Source organism: Oncorhynchus kisutch, unplaced genomic scaffold (genome assembly GCF_002021735.2).
Source record: "Oncorhynchus kisutch isolate 150728-3 unplaced genomic scaffold, Okis_V2 scaffold830, whole genome shotgun sequence".
Classification (NCBI taxonomy): domain Eukaryota; kingdom Metazoa; phylum Chordata; class Actinopteri; order Salmoniformes; family Salmonidae; genus Oncorhynchus; species Oncorhynchus kisutch.
Window position 1 is genome coordinate 12,415 of NW_022262775.1, and position 12,418 is coordinate 24,832.

Here is a 12,418-nt window from a genome sequence, read left to right on the forward strand (position 1 = left end):
CATGTTAGTTGCCCATATCTAGCTGATAATTGTGAAGTCAAACGTTTGCTTTGTGTATATCTTGATTCGTCTATTGTTGCCATTGTCCTGGCTGGAAGGAGGTTCAGTAAATGGGCTGGTGAAGCGTGAGGTAATACAGTAGGGGGAGTGCGAGTGCTTCTTAAATGTATTGCTTTATGCATTCTCCTCACTCGCGTCCACACAAAAACGTACTCAAGAGAACGGAGTGGAGAATACAATCAGAGCATGAGTGTGGAGCATGGTAGTATGTTTGGAAAAACACCCCTAGAGTTTGAGAGCTACAAGCCCCCACTCACCCAGTAATTTTTGAACTGTCCCTAAATAATCCCATTAAAACACTGCATGAGAAAAATGTCAGAAACTCAAAACAATTGAAAGTACAGAGTATAAAACAGTACTTAGCCTAATATATTATTAACAGCCACGATAGCGTTGTCTACTGGTAGGTCTATTTTGAATTAATATTTCAACTCGTCACCAAGCTCTACCTGACACTAGTTGTTCCCAGCTATCGTCCTCGGGTAGCCGCAGCAATTCACATTTACATTTTAGAGCCAGACAAGCACACTTGATTCAATTTGTTAGTCCAGAGCTACAACAACAATGTGTGCTGATTGAACCAAAAAAAGTAATTGGAGGATGCGGGCATCAATCCCGCTACCTCTCGCATGCTAAGCGAGCGCTCTACCATTTGAGCTAATCCCCCTGTGCCTAAAACAAGAAGTATGAAATCTCAATGACCGCACTGCCAAATCCCTCGTCCATAAGAACGGATACTTTTTAAAAAGTATGCTTGCTTCAGCTGTCTAAAGGTATTTTTCATGGTAGTTCAGTAAATGTTGAAGTTGTGACTGGAGTAAGCCCAGTGGTGGAAATAGTTGTATTGTTGGGTTAGTATCCAGATCTACAACAACAATGTGTGCTGATTGAACCAAACTAAATATTTGGAGGATGCGGGCATCGATCACGCTACCTCTCGCATGCTAAGCGAGCGCTCTACCATTTGAGCTAATCCCCCTGTTCCTCCAACAAGAAGTATGAAATCTCAATGACCGCACTGCCAAATACACCATCCATAAGAAAGGATACTTTTTTTAAAGTATGCTTGCTTCAGCTGTCTAAAAGTATTTTTCATGGTAGTTCAGTAAAGGTTGAAGTAGTGACTGGAGTAAGCCCAGTGGTGGAAATAGTTGTATTGTTGTGTTAATGAGTTTTGGGTGTTTGATAGCAGAAAAACCTGCGAGTCTGGAGTTCCCCCTGCTGGCTGTCTGTGGAATAACATTAGGATCAGTTGATCGTGGGGAAATGCATGTTAGTTGCCCATATCTAGCTGATAATTGTGAAGTCAAACGTTTGCTTTGTGTATATCTTGATTCGTCTATTGTTGCCATTGTCCTGGCTGGAAGGAGGTTCAGTAAATGGGCTGGTGAAGCGTGAGGTAATACAGTAGGGGGAGTGCGAGTGCTTCTTAAATGTATTGCTTTATGCATTCTCCTCACTCGCGTCCACACAAAAACGTACTCAAGAGAACGGAGTGGAGAATACAATCAGAGCATGAGTGTGGAGCATGGTAGTATGTTTGGAAAAACACCCCTAGAGTTTGAGAGCTACAAGCCCCCACTCACCCAGTAATTTTTGAACTGTCCCTAAATAATCCCATTAAAACACTGCATGAGAAAAATGTCAGAAACTCAAAACAATTGAAAGTACAGAGTATAAAACAGTACTTAGCCTAATATATTATTAACAGCCACGATAGCGTTGTCTACTGGTAGGTCTATTTTGAATTAATATTTCAACTCGTCACCAAGCTCTACCTGACACTAGTTGTTCCCAGCTATCGTCCTCGGGTAGCCGCAGCAATTCACATTTACATTTTAGAGCCAGACAAGCACACTTGATTCAATTTGTTAGTCCAGAGCTACAACAACAATGTGTGCTGATTGAACCAAAAAAAGTAATTGGAGGATGCGGGCATCAATCCCGCTACCTCTCGCATGCTAAGCGAGCGCTCTACCATTTGAGCTAATCCCCCTGTGCCTAAAACAAGAAGTATGAAATCTCAATGACCGCACTGCCAATCCCTCGTCCATAAGAACGGATACTTTTTAAAAAGTATGCTTGCTTCAGCTGTCTAAAGGTATTTTTCATGGTAGTTCAGTAAATGTTTGAAGTTGTGACTGGAGTAAGCCCAGTGGTGGAAATAGTTGTATTGTTGGGTTAGTATCCAGAGCTACAACAACAATGTGTGCTGATTGAACCAAACTAAATATTTGGAGGATGCGGGCATCGATCACGCTACCTCTCGCATGCTAAGCGAGCGCTCTACCATTTGAGCTAATCCCCCTGTGCCTCCAACAGAAGTATGATCTCAATGACCGCACTGCAAATCTCGTCCATAAGAAAGGATACTTTTTTAAAGTATGCTTGCTTCAGCTGTCTAAAAGTATTTTTCATGGTAGTTCAGTAAATGTTGAAGTAGTGACTGGAGTAAGCCCAGTGGTGGAAATAGTTGTATTGTTGTGTTAGTGAGTTTTGGGTGTTTGATAGCAGAAAAACCTGCGAGTCTGGAGTTCCCCCTGCTGGTGTCTGTGGAAATAATAACATTAGTATAAGTTTATAGGGGAATGCCTGTTGTGCCCATATCTAAGCTGCTACTTGTGAAGTCAAACGTTTGCTTTGTGTATATCTTGATTCGATTCTATTGTTTGCCATTGTCCTGGCTATGGACAGGCCGGTTCCTTAATGGGGCGTGGTATGAAGCGTGAGGTAATACAGTTAGGCGGGAGTGCGACGTGCTTCTTAAATTATTTGCTTTATGCATTCTCCTCACTCGCGTCCACACAAAACATACTCAAGAGAACGGAGTGGAGAATACCATCGGAGCATGAGTGTGGAGCATGGTAGTATGTTTGGAAAAACACCCCTAGAGTTTGAAAGCTACAAGCCCCCACTCACCCAGTAATTTTTGAACTGTCCCTAAATAATCCCATTAAAACACTGCATGAGAAAAATGTCATAAACTCAAAACAATTGAAAGAACAGAGTATAAAACAGTACTTAGCCTAATATATTATTAACAGCCACGATAGCGTCGTCTACTGGTAGGTCTATTTTGAATCAATATTTCAACTCGCCACCACACTCTACCTTCCACTGGTGTTTCCCAACTGCAGTCCTCAGGTTGCCCCAGCAACACACATTCACATTTTTGAGCCAGACAAGCACACTTGAATCAATTTGTTAACTAATCCATCGATTAGTTAAATCAGTCCAGAGCTACAACAACAATGTGTGCTTATTGAACCAAACAAACTAATTGGAGGATGCGGGGATCGATCCCGCTACCTCTTGCATGCTAAGCGAGCGCTCTACCATTTGAGCTAATCCCCCTGTGCCTCAGAAAAGAAGTATGAAATCTCAATGACCGCACTGCCAAATCCCTCGTCCATAAGAAAGGATACTTTTTTAAAAGTATGCTTGCTTCAGGTGTCTAAAAGTATTTTTCATGGTAGTTCAGTAAAGGTTGAAGTAGTGACTGCAGTAAGCCCAGTGGTGGAAATAGTTGTATTGTTGGGTTAGTATCCAGAGCTACAACAACAATGTGTGCTGATTGAACCAAACTAAATATTTGGAGGATGCGGGCATCGATCACGCTACCTCTCGCATGCTAAGCGAGCGCTCTACCATTTGAGCTAATCCCCCTGTTCCTCCAACAAGAAGTATGAAATCTCAATGACCGCACTGCCAAATACATCAGTCCATAAGAAAGGATACTTTTTTAAAGTATGCTTGCTTCAGCTGTCTAAAAGTATTTTTCATGGTAGTTCAGTAAATGTTGAAGTAGTGACTGGAGTAAGCCCAGTGGTGGAAATAGTTGTATTGTTGTGTTAATGAGTTTTGGGTGTTTGATAGCAGAAAAACCTGCGAGTCTGGAGTTCCCCCTGCTGGCTGTCTGTGGAATAACATTAGGATCAGTTGATCGTGGGGAAATGCATGTTAGTTGCCCATATCTAGCTGATAATTGTGAAGTCAAACGTTTGCTTTGTGTATATCTTGATTCGTCTATTGTTGCCATTGTCCTGGCTGGAAGGAGGTTCAGTAAATGGGCTGGTGAAGCGTGAGGTAATACAGTAGGGGGAGTGCGAGTGCTTCTTAAATGTATTGCTTTATGCATTCTCCTCACTCGCGTCCACACAAAAACGTACTCAAGAGAACGGAGTGGAGAATACAATCAGAGCATGAGTGTGGAGCATGGTAGTATGTTTGGAAAAACACCCCTAGAGTTTGAGAGCTACAAGCCCCCACTCACCCAGTAATTTTTGAACTGTCCCTAAATAATCCCATTAAAACACTGCATGAGAAAAATGTCAGAAACTCAAAACAATTGAAAGTACAGAGTATAAAACAGTACTTAGCCTAATATATTATTAACAGCCACGATAGCGTTGTCTACTGGTAGGTCTATTTTGAATTAATATTTCAACTCGTCACCAAGCTCTACCTGACACTAGTTGTTCCCAGCTATCGTCCTCGGGTAGCCGCAGCAATTCACATTTACATTTTAGAGCCAGACAAGCACACTTGATTCAATTTGTTAGTCCAGAGCTACAACAACAATGTGTGCTGATTGAACCAAAAAAAGTAATTGGAGGATGCGGGCATCAATCCCGCTACCTCTCGCATGCTAAGCGAGCGCTCTAACCATTTGAGCTAATCCCCCTGTGCCTAAAACAAGAAGTATGAAATCTCAATGACCGCACTGCCAAATCCCTCGTCCATAAGAACGGATACTTTTTAAAAAGTATGCTTGCTTCAGCTGTCTAAAGGTATTTTTCATGGTAGTTCAGTAAATGTTGAAGTTGTGACTGGAGTAAGCCCAGTGGTGGAAATAGTTGTATTGTTGGGTTAGTATCCAGAGCTACAACAACAATGTGTGCTGATTGAACCAAACTAAATATTTGGAGGATGCGGGCATCGATCACGCTACCTCTCGCATGCTAAGCGAGCGCTCTACCATTTGAGCTAATCCCCCTGTTCCTCCAACAAGAAGTATGAAATCTCAATGACCGCACTGCCAAATACATCATCCATAAGAAAGGATACTTTTTTTAAAGTATGCTTGCTTCAGCTGTCTAAAAGTATTTTTCATGGTAGTTCAGTAAATGTTGAAGTAGTGACTGGAGTAAGCCCAGTGGTGGAAATAGTTGTATTGTTGTGTTAGTGAGTTTTGGGTGTTTGATAGCAGAAAAACCTGCGAGTCTGGAGTTCCCCCTGCTGGCTGTCTGTGGAATAACATTAGGATCAGTTGATCGTGGGGAAATGCATGTTAGTTGCCCATATCTAGCTGATAATTGTGAAGTCAAACGTTTGCTTTGTGTATATCTTGATTCGTCTATTGTTGCCATTGTCCTGGCTGGAAGGAGGTTCAGTGAATGGGGCTGGTGAAGCGTGAGGTAATACAGTAGGGGGAGTGCGAGTGCTTCTTAAATGTATTGCTTTATGCATTCTCCTCACTCGCGTCCACACAAAAACATACTCAAGAGAACGGAGTGGAGAATACAATCGGAGCATGAGTGTGGAGCATGGTAGTATGTTTGGAAAAACACCCCTAGAGTTTGAAAGCTACAAGCCCCCACTCACCCAGTTATTTTTGAACTGTCCCTAAATAATCCCATTAAAACACTGCATGAGAAAAATGTCATAAACTCAAAACAATTGAAAGTACAGAGTATAAAACAGTACTTAGCCTAATATATTATTAACAGCCACGATAGCGTTGTCTACTGGTAGGTCTATTTTGAATTAATATTTCAACTCGTCACCAAGCTCTACCTGACACTAGTTGTTCCCAGCTATCGTCCTCGGGTAGCCGCAGCAATTCACATTTACATTTTAGAGCCAGACAAGCACACTTGATTCAATTTGTTAGTCCAGAGCTACAACAACAATGTGTGCTGATTGAACCAAAAAAAGTAATTGGAGGATGCGGGCATCAATCCCGCTACCTCTCGCATGCTAAGCGAGCGCTCTAACCATTTGAGCTAATCCCCCTGTGCCTAAAACAAGAAGTATGAAATCTCAATGACCGCACTGCCAAATCCCTCGTCCATAAGAACGGATACTTTTTAAAAAGTATGCTTGCTTCAGCTGTCTAAAGTATTTTTCATGGTAGTTCAGTAAATGTTGAAGTTGTGACTGGAGTAAGCCCAGTGGTGGAAATAGTTGTATTGTTGGGTTAGTATCCAGAGCTACAACAACAATGTGTGCTGATTGAACCAAACTAAATATTTGGAGGATGCGGGCATCAATCCCGCTACCTCTCGCATGCTAAGCGAGCGCTCTACCATTTGAGCTAATCCCCCTGTTCCTCCAACAAGAAGTATGAAATCTCAATGACCGCACTGCCAAATCCCTCGTCCATAAGAAAGGATACTTTTTTTAAAGTATGCTTGCTTCAGCTGTCTAAAAGTATTTTTCATGGTAGTTCAGTAAATGTTGAAGTAGTGACTGGAGTAAGCCCAGTGGTGGAAATAGTTGTATTGTTGTGTTAGTGAGTTTTGGGTGTTTGATAGCAGAAAAACCTGCGAGTCTGGAGTTCCCCCTGCTGGCTGTCTGTGGAATAACATTAGGATCAGTTGATCGTGGGGAAATGCATGTTAGTTGCCCATATCTAGCTGATAATTGTGAAGTCAAACGTTTGCTTTGTGTATATCTTGATTCGTCTATTGTTGCCATTGTCCTGGCTGGAAGGAGGTTCAGTGAACGGGGTGGTGAAGCGTGAGGTAATACAGTAGGGGGAGTGCGAGTGCTTCTTAAATGTATTGCTTTATGCATTCTCCTCACTCGCGTCCACACAAAAACATACTCAAGAGAACGGAGTGGAGAATACAATCGGAGCATGAGTGTGGAGCATGGTAGTATGTTTGGAAAAACACCCCTAGAGTTTGAAAGCTACAAGCCCCCACTCATCCAGTAATTTTTGAACTGTCCCTAAATAATCCCATTAAAACACTGCATGAGAAAAATGTCATAAACTCAAAACAATTGAAAGAACAGAGTATAAAACAGTACTTAGCCTAATATATTATTAACAGCCACGATAGCGTTGTCTACTGGTAGGTCTATTTTGAATTCATATTTCAACTCGTCACCAAGCTCTACCTGACACTAGTTGTTCCCAGCTATCGTCCTCGGGTAGCCGCAGCAATTCACATTTACATTTTAGAGCCAGACAAGCACACTTGATTCAATTTGTTAGTCCAGAGCTACAACAACAATGTGTGCTGATTGAACCAAAAAAAGTAACTGGAGGATGCGGGCATCGATCCCGCTACCTCTCGCATGCTAAGCGAGCGCTCTACCATTTGAGCTAATCCCCCTGTGGCTTCAAAAAGAAGTATGAAATCTCAATGACCGCACTGCCAAATCCCTCGTCCATAAGAAAGGATACTTTTTTAAAAGTATGCTTGCTTCAGCTGTCTAAAAGTATTTTTCATGGTAGTTCAGTAAAGGTTGAAGTAGTGACTGCAGTAAGCCCAGTGGTGGAAATAGTTGTATTGTTGGGTTAGTATCCAGAGCTACAACAACAATGTGTGCTGATTGAACCAAACTAAATATTTGGAGGATGCAGGCATCGATCCCGCTACCTCTCGCATGCTAAGCGAGCGCTCTACCATTTGAGCTAATCCCCCTGTTCCTCCAACAAGAAGTATGAAATCTCAATGACCGCACTGCCAAATCCCTCGTCCATAAGAAAGGATACTTTTTTTAAAGTATGCTTGCTTCAGCTGTCTAAAAGTATTTTTCATGGTAGTTCAGTAAATGTTGAAGTAGTGACTTGAGTAAGCCCAGTGGTGGAAATAGTTGTATTGTTGTGTTAGTGAGTTTTGGGTATTTGATAGCTGAAAAACCTGCGAGTCTGGAGTTCCCCCTGCTGGCTGTCTGTGGAATAACATTAGGATCAGTTGATCGTGGGGAAATGCATGTTAGTTGCCCATATCTAGCTGATAATTGTGAAGTCAAACGTTTGCTTTGTGTATATCTTGATTCGTCTATTGTTGCCATTGTCCTGGCTGGAAGGAGGTTCAGTGAATGGGGTGGTGAAGCGTGAGGTAATACAGTAGGGGGAGTGCGAGTGCTTCTTAAATGTATTGCTTTATGCATTCTCCTCACTCGCGTCCACACAAAAACATACTCAAGAGAACGGAGTGGAGAATACAATCGGAGCATGAGTGTGGAGCATGGTAGTATGTTTGGAAAAACACCCCTAGAGTTTGAAAGCTACAAGCCCCCACTCACCCAGTAATTTTTGAACTGTCCCTAAATAATCCCATTAAAACACTGCATGAGAAAAATGTCATAAACTCAAAACAATTGAAAGAACAGAGTATAAAACAGTACTTAGCCTAATATATTATTAACAGCCACGATAGCGTTGTCTACTGGTAGGTCTATTTTGAATTCATATTTCAACTCGTCACCACGCTCTACCTGACACTAGTGTTCCCAGCTATCGTCCTCGGGTAGCCGCAGCAATTCACATTTACATTTTAGAGCTAGACAAGCACACTTGATTCAATTTGTTAGTCCAGAGCTACAACAACAATGTGTGCTGATTGAACCAAACAAAGTAATTGGAGGATGCGGGCATCGATCCCGCTACCTCTCGCATGCTAAGCGAGCGCTCTACCATTTGAGCTAATCCCCCTGTGCCTTCAAAAAGAAGTATGAAATCTCAATGACCGCACTGCCAAATCCCTCGTCCATAAGAAAGGATACTTTTTTTAAAGTATGCTTGCTTCAGCTGTCTAAAAGTATTTTTCATGGTAGTTCAGTAAAGGTTGAAGTAGTGACTGCAGTAAGCCCAGTGGTGGAAATAGTTGTATTGTTGTGTTAGTGAGTTTTGGGTGTTTGATAGCAGAAAAACCTGCGAGTCTGGAGTTCCCCCTGCTGGCTGTCTGTGGAATAACATTAGGATCAGTTGATCGTGGGGAAATGCATGTTAGTTGCCCATATCTAGCTGATAATTGTGAAGTCAAACGTTTGCTTTGTGTATATCTTGATTCGTCTATTGTTGCCATTGTCCTGGCTGGAAGGAGGTTCAGTGAATGGGGTGGTGAAGCGTGAGGTAATACAGTAGGGGGAGTGCGAGTGCTTCTTAAATGTATTGCTTTATGCATTCTCCTCACTCGCGTCCACACAAAAACATACTCAAGAGAACGGAGTGGAGAATACAATCGGAGCATGAGTGTGGAGCATGGTAGTATGTTTGGAAAAACACCCCTAGAGTTTGAAAGCTACAAGCCCCCACTCATCCAGTAATTTTTGAACTGTCCCTAAATAATCCCATTAAAACACTGCATGAGAAAAATGTCAGAAACTCAAAACAATTGAAAGTACAGAGTATAAAACATTACTTAGCCTAATATATTATTAACAGCCACGATAGCATTGTCTACTGGTAGGTCTATTTTGAATTAATATTTCAACTCGTCACCAAGCTCTACCTGACACTAGTTGTTCCCAGCTATCGTCCTCGGGTAGCCGCATCAATTCACATTTACATTTTAGAGCCAGACAAGCACACTTGATACAATTTGTTAGTCCAGAGCTACAACAACAATGTGTGCTGATTGAACCAAACAAAGTAATTGGAGGATGCGGGCATCGATCCCGCTACCTCTCGCATGCTAAGCGAGCACTCTACCATTTGAGCTAATCCCCCTGTGCTTAAAACAAGAAGTATGAAATCTCAATGACCACACTGCCAAATCCCTCGTCCATAAGAACGGATACTTTTTTAAAAAGTATGCTTGCTTCAGCTGTCTAAAAGTATTTTTCATGGTAGTTCAGTAAAGGTTGAAGTAGTGAATGCAGTAAGCCCAGTGGTGGAAATAGTTGTATTGTTGGGTTAGTATCCAGACCTACAACAACAATGTGTGCTGATTGAACCAAACCAAATATTTAGAGGATGCGGGCATCGATCCCGCTACCTCTCGCATGCTAAGCGAGCGCTCTACCATTTGAGCTAATCCCCCTGTGCCTTCAAAAAGAAGTATGAAATCTCAATGACCGCACTGCCAAATCCCTCGTCCATAAGAAAGGATACTTTTTTAAAAGTATGCTTGCTTCAGCTGTCTAAAAGTATTTTTCATGGTAGTTCAGTAAAGGTTGAAGTAGTGACTGCAGTAAGCCCAGTGGTGGAAATAGTTGTATTGTTGGGTTAGTATCCAGAGCTACAACAACAATGTGTGCTGATTGAACCAAACCAAATATTTGGAGGATGCGGGCATCGATCCCGCTACCTCTCGCATGCTAAGCGAGCACTCTACCTTTTGAGCTAATCCCCCTGTGCCTCCAACAAGAAGTATGAAATCTCAATGACCGCACTGCCAAATCCCTCGTCCATAAGAAAGGATACTTTTTTTAAAGTATGCTTGCTTCAGCTGTCTAAAAGTATTTTTCATGGTAGTTCAGTAAATGTTGAAGTAGTGACTGGAGTAAGCCCAGTGGTGGAAATAGTTGTATTGTTGTGTTAGTGAGTTTTGGGTGTTTGATAGCAGAAAAACCTGCGAGTCTGGAGTTCCCCCTGCTGGCTGTCTGTGGAATAACATTAGGATCAGTTGATCGTGGGGAAATGCATGTTAGTTGCCCATATCTAGCTGATAATTGTGAAGTCAAACGTTTGCTTTGTGTATATCTTGATTCGCCTATTGTTGCCATTGTCCTGGCTGGAAGGAGGTTCAGTGAATGGGGTGGTGAAGCGTGAGGTAATACAGTAGGGGGAGTGCGAGTGCTTCTTAAATGTATTGCTTTATGCATTCTCCTCACTCGCGTCCACACAAAAACATACTCAAGAGAACGGAGTGGAGAATACAATCGGAGCATGAGTGTGGAGCATGGTAGTATGTTTGGAAAAACACCCCTAGAGTTTGAAAGCTACAAGCCCCCACTCACCCAGTAATTTTTGAACTGTCCCTAAATAATCCCATTAAAACACTGCATGAGAAAAATGTCAGAAACTCAAAACAATTGAAAGTACAGAGTATAAAACATTACTTAGCCTAATATATTATTAACAGCCACGATAGCATTGTCTACTGGTAGGTCTATTTTGAATTCATATTTCAACTCGTCACCACGCTCTACCTGACACTAGTTGTTCCCAGCTATCGTCCTCGGGTAGCCGCAGCAATTCACATTTACATTTTAGAGCCAGACAAGCACACTTGATTCAATTTGTTAGTCCAGAGCTACAACAACAATGTGTGCTGATTGAACCAAACAAAGTAATTGGAGGATGCGGGTATCGATTCCGCTACCTCTCGCATGCTAAGCGAGCGCTCTACCATTTGAGCTAATCCCCCTGTGCCTAAAACAAGAAGTATGAAATCTCAATGACCGCACTGCCAAATCCCTCGTCCATAAGAACGGATACTTTTTAAAAAGTATGCTTGCTTCAGCTGTCTAAAAGTATTTTTCATGGTAGTTCAGTAAATGTTGAAGTTGTGACTGGAGTAAGCCCAGTGGTGGAAATAGTTGTATTGTTGGGTTAGTATCCAGAGCTACAACAACAATGTGTGCTGATTGAACCAAACTATATATTTGGAGGATGCGGGTATCGATCCCGCTACCTCTCGCATGCTAAGCGAACGCTCTACCATTTGAGCTAATCCCCCTGTGGCTGCAACAAGAAGTATGAAATCTCAATGACCGCACTGCCAAATCCCTCGTCCATAAGAAAGGATACTTTTTTTAAAGTATGCTTGCTTCAGCTGTCTAAAAGTATTTTTCATGGTAGTTCAGTAAATGTTGAAGTAGTGACTGGAGTAAGCCCAGTGGTGGAAATAGTTGTATTGTTGTGTTAGTGAGTTTTGGGTGTTTGATAGCAGAAAAACCTGCGAGTCTGGAGTTCCCCCTGCTGGTTGTCTATGGAATAACATTAGGATCAGTTGATCGTGGGGAAATGCATGTTAGTTGCCCATATCTAGCTGATAATTGTGAAGTCAAACGTTTGCTTTGTGTATATCTTGATTCGTCTATTGTTGCCATAGTCCAGGCTGGAAGGAGGTTCAGTGAATGGGGTGGTGAAGCGTGAGGTAATACAGTAGGGGGAGTGCGAGTGCTTCTTAAATGTATTGCTTTATGCATTCTCCTCACTCGCGTCCACACAAAAACATACTCAAGAGAACGGAGTGGAGAATACAATCGGAGCATGAGTGTGGAGCATGGTAGTATGTTTGGAAAAACACCCCTAGAGTTTGAAAGCTACAAGCCCCCACTCACCCAGTAATTTTTGAACTGTCCCTAAATAATCCCATTAAAACACTGCATGAGAAAAATGTCAGAAACTCAAAACAATTGAAAGTACAGAGTATAAAACATTACTTAGCCT

At 42.1% G+C, this 12,418-nt stretch overlaps 14 non-coding genes across 14 annotated transcripts; all 14 read right to left on the reverse strand.

Moving 5' to 3' along the window:
- Window positions 1-966: 966 nt before the first annotated feature.
- On the reverse strand, window positions 967-1,039 carry trnaa-agc (transfer RNA alanine (anticodon AGC)). Its single transcript has one exon. It is a non-coding gene; the product is annotated as a tRNA-Ala (tRNA).
- Window positions 1,040-2,295: 1,256 nt separating this feature from the next.
- trnaa-agc (transfer RNA alanine (anticodon AGC)) lies at window positions 2,296-2,368 on the reverse strand. Its single transcript has one exon. It is a non-coding gene; the product is annotated as a tRNA-Ala (tRNA).
- A 973-nt stretch (window positions 2,369-3,341) lies between these two features.
- Window positions 3,342-3,414, reverse strand: trnaa-agc (transfer RNA alanine (anticodon AGC)). The gene has a single exon. It is a non-coding gene; the product is annotated as a tRNA-Ala (tRNA).
- Window positions 3,415-3,653: 239 nt separating this feature from the next.
- Window positions 3,654-3,726, reverse strand: trnaa-agc (transfer RNA alanine (anticodon AGC)). Its single transcript has one exon. It is a non-coding gene; the product is annotated as a tRNA-Ala (tRNA).
- Window positions 3,727-4,670: 944 nt separating this feature from the next.
- Window positions 4,671-4,744, reverse strand: trnaa-agc (transfer RNA alanine (anticodon AGC)). The gene has a single exon. It is a non-coding gene; the product is annotated as a tRNA-Ala (tRNA).
- Window positions 4,745-4,983: 239 nt separating this feature from the next.
- Window positions 4,984-5,056, reverse strand: trnaa-agc (transfer RNA alanine (anticodon AGC)). The gene has a single exon. It is a non-coding gene; the product is annotated as a tRNA-Ala (tRNA).
- A 945-nt stretch (window positions 5,057-6,001) lies between these two features.
- Window positions 6,002-6,075, reverse strand: trnaa-agc (transfer RNA alanine (anticodon AGC)). Its single transcript has one exon. It is a non-coding gene; the product is annotated as a tRNA-Ala (tRNA).
- Window positions 6,076-7,330: 1,255 nt separating this feature from the next.
- Window positions 7,331-7,403, reverse strand: trnaa-agc (transfer RNA alanine (anticodon AGC)). Its single transcript has one exon. It is a non-coding gene; the product is annotated as a tRNA-Ala (tRNA).
- Window positions 7,404-8,658: 1,255 nt separating this feature from the next.
- Window positions 8,659-8,731, reverse strand: trnaa-agc (transfer RNA alanine (anticodon AGC)). Its single transcript has one exon. It is a non-coding gene; the product is annotated as a tRNA-Ala (tRNA).
- A 944-nt stretch (window positions 8,732-9,675) lies between these two features.
- Window positions 9,676-9,748, reverse strand: trnaa-agc (transfer RNA alanine (anticodon AGC)). Its single transcript has one exon. It is a non-coding gene; the product is annotated as a tRNA-Ala (tRNA).
- Window positions 9,749-9,988: 240 nt separating this feature from the next.
- On the reverse strand, window positions 9,989-10,061 carry trnaa-agc (transfer RNA alanine (anticodon AGC)). Its single transcript has one exon. It is a non-coding gene; the product is annotated as a tRNA-Ala (tRNA).
- Window positions 10,062-10,300: 239 nt separating this feature from the next.
- Window positions 10,301-10,373, reverse strand: trnaa-agc (transfer RNA alanine (anticodon AGC)). The gene has a single exon. It is a non-coding gene; the product is annotated as a tRNA-Ala (tRNA).
- Window positions 10,374-11,317: 944 nt separating this feature from the next.
- trnaa-agc (transfer RNA alanine (anticodon AGC)) lies at window positions 11,318-11,390 on the reverse strand. Its single transcript has one exon. It is a non-coding gene; the product is annotated as a tRNA-Ala (tRNA).
- Window positions 11,391-11,629: 239 nt separating this feature from the next.
- trnaa-agc (transfer RNA alanine (anticodon AGC)) lies at window positions 11,630-11,702 on the reverse strand. The gene has a single exon. It is a non-coding gene; the product is annotated as a tRNA-Ala (tRNA).
- Window positions 11,703-12,418: the final 716 nt, after the last annotated feature.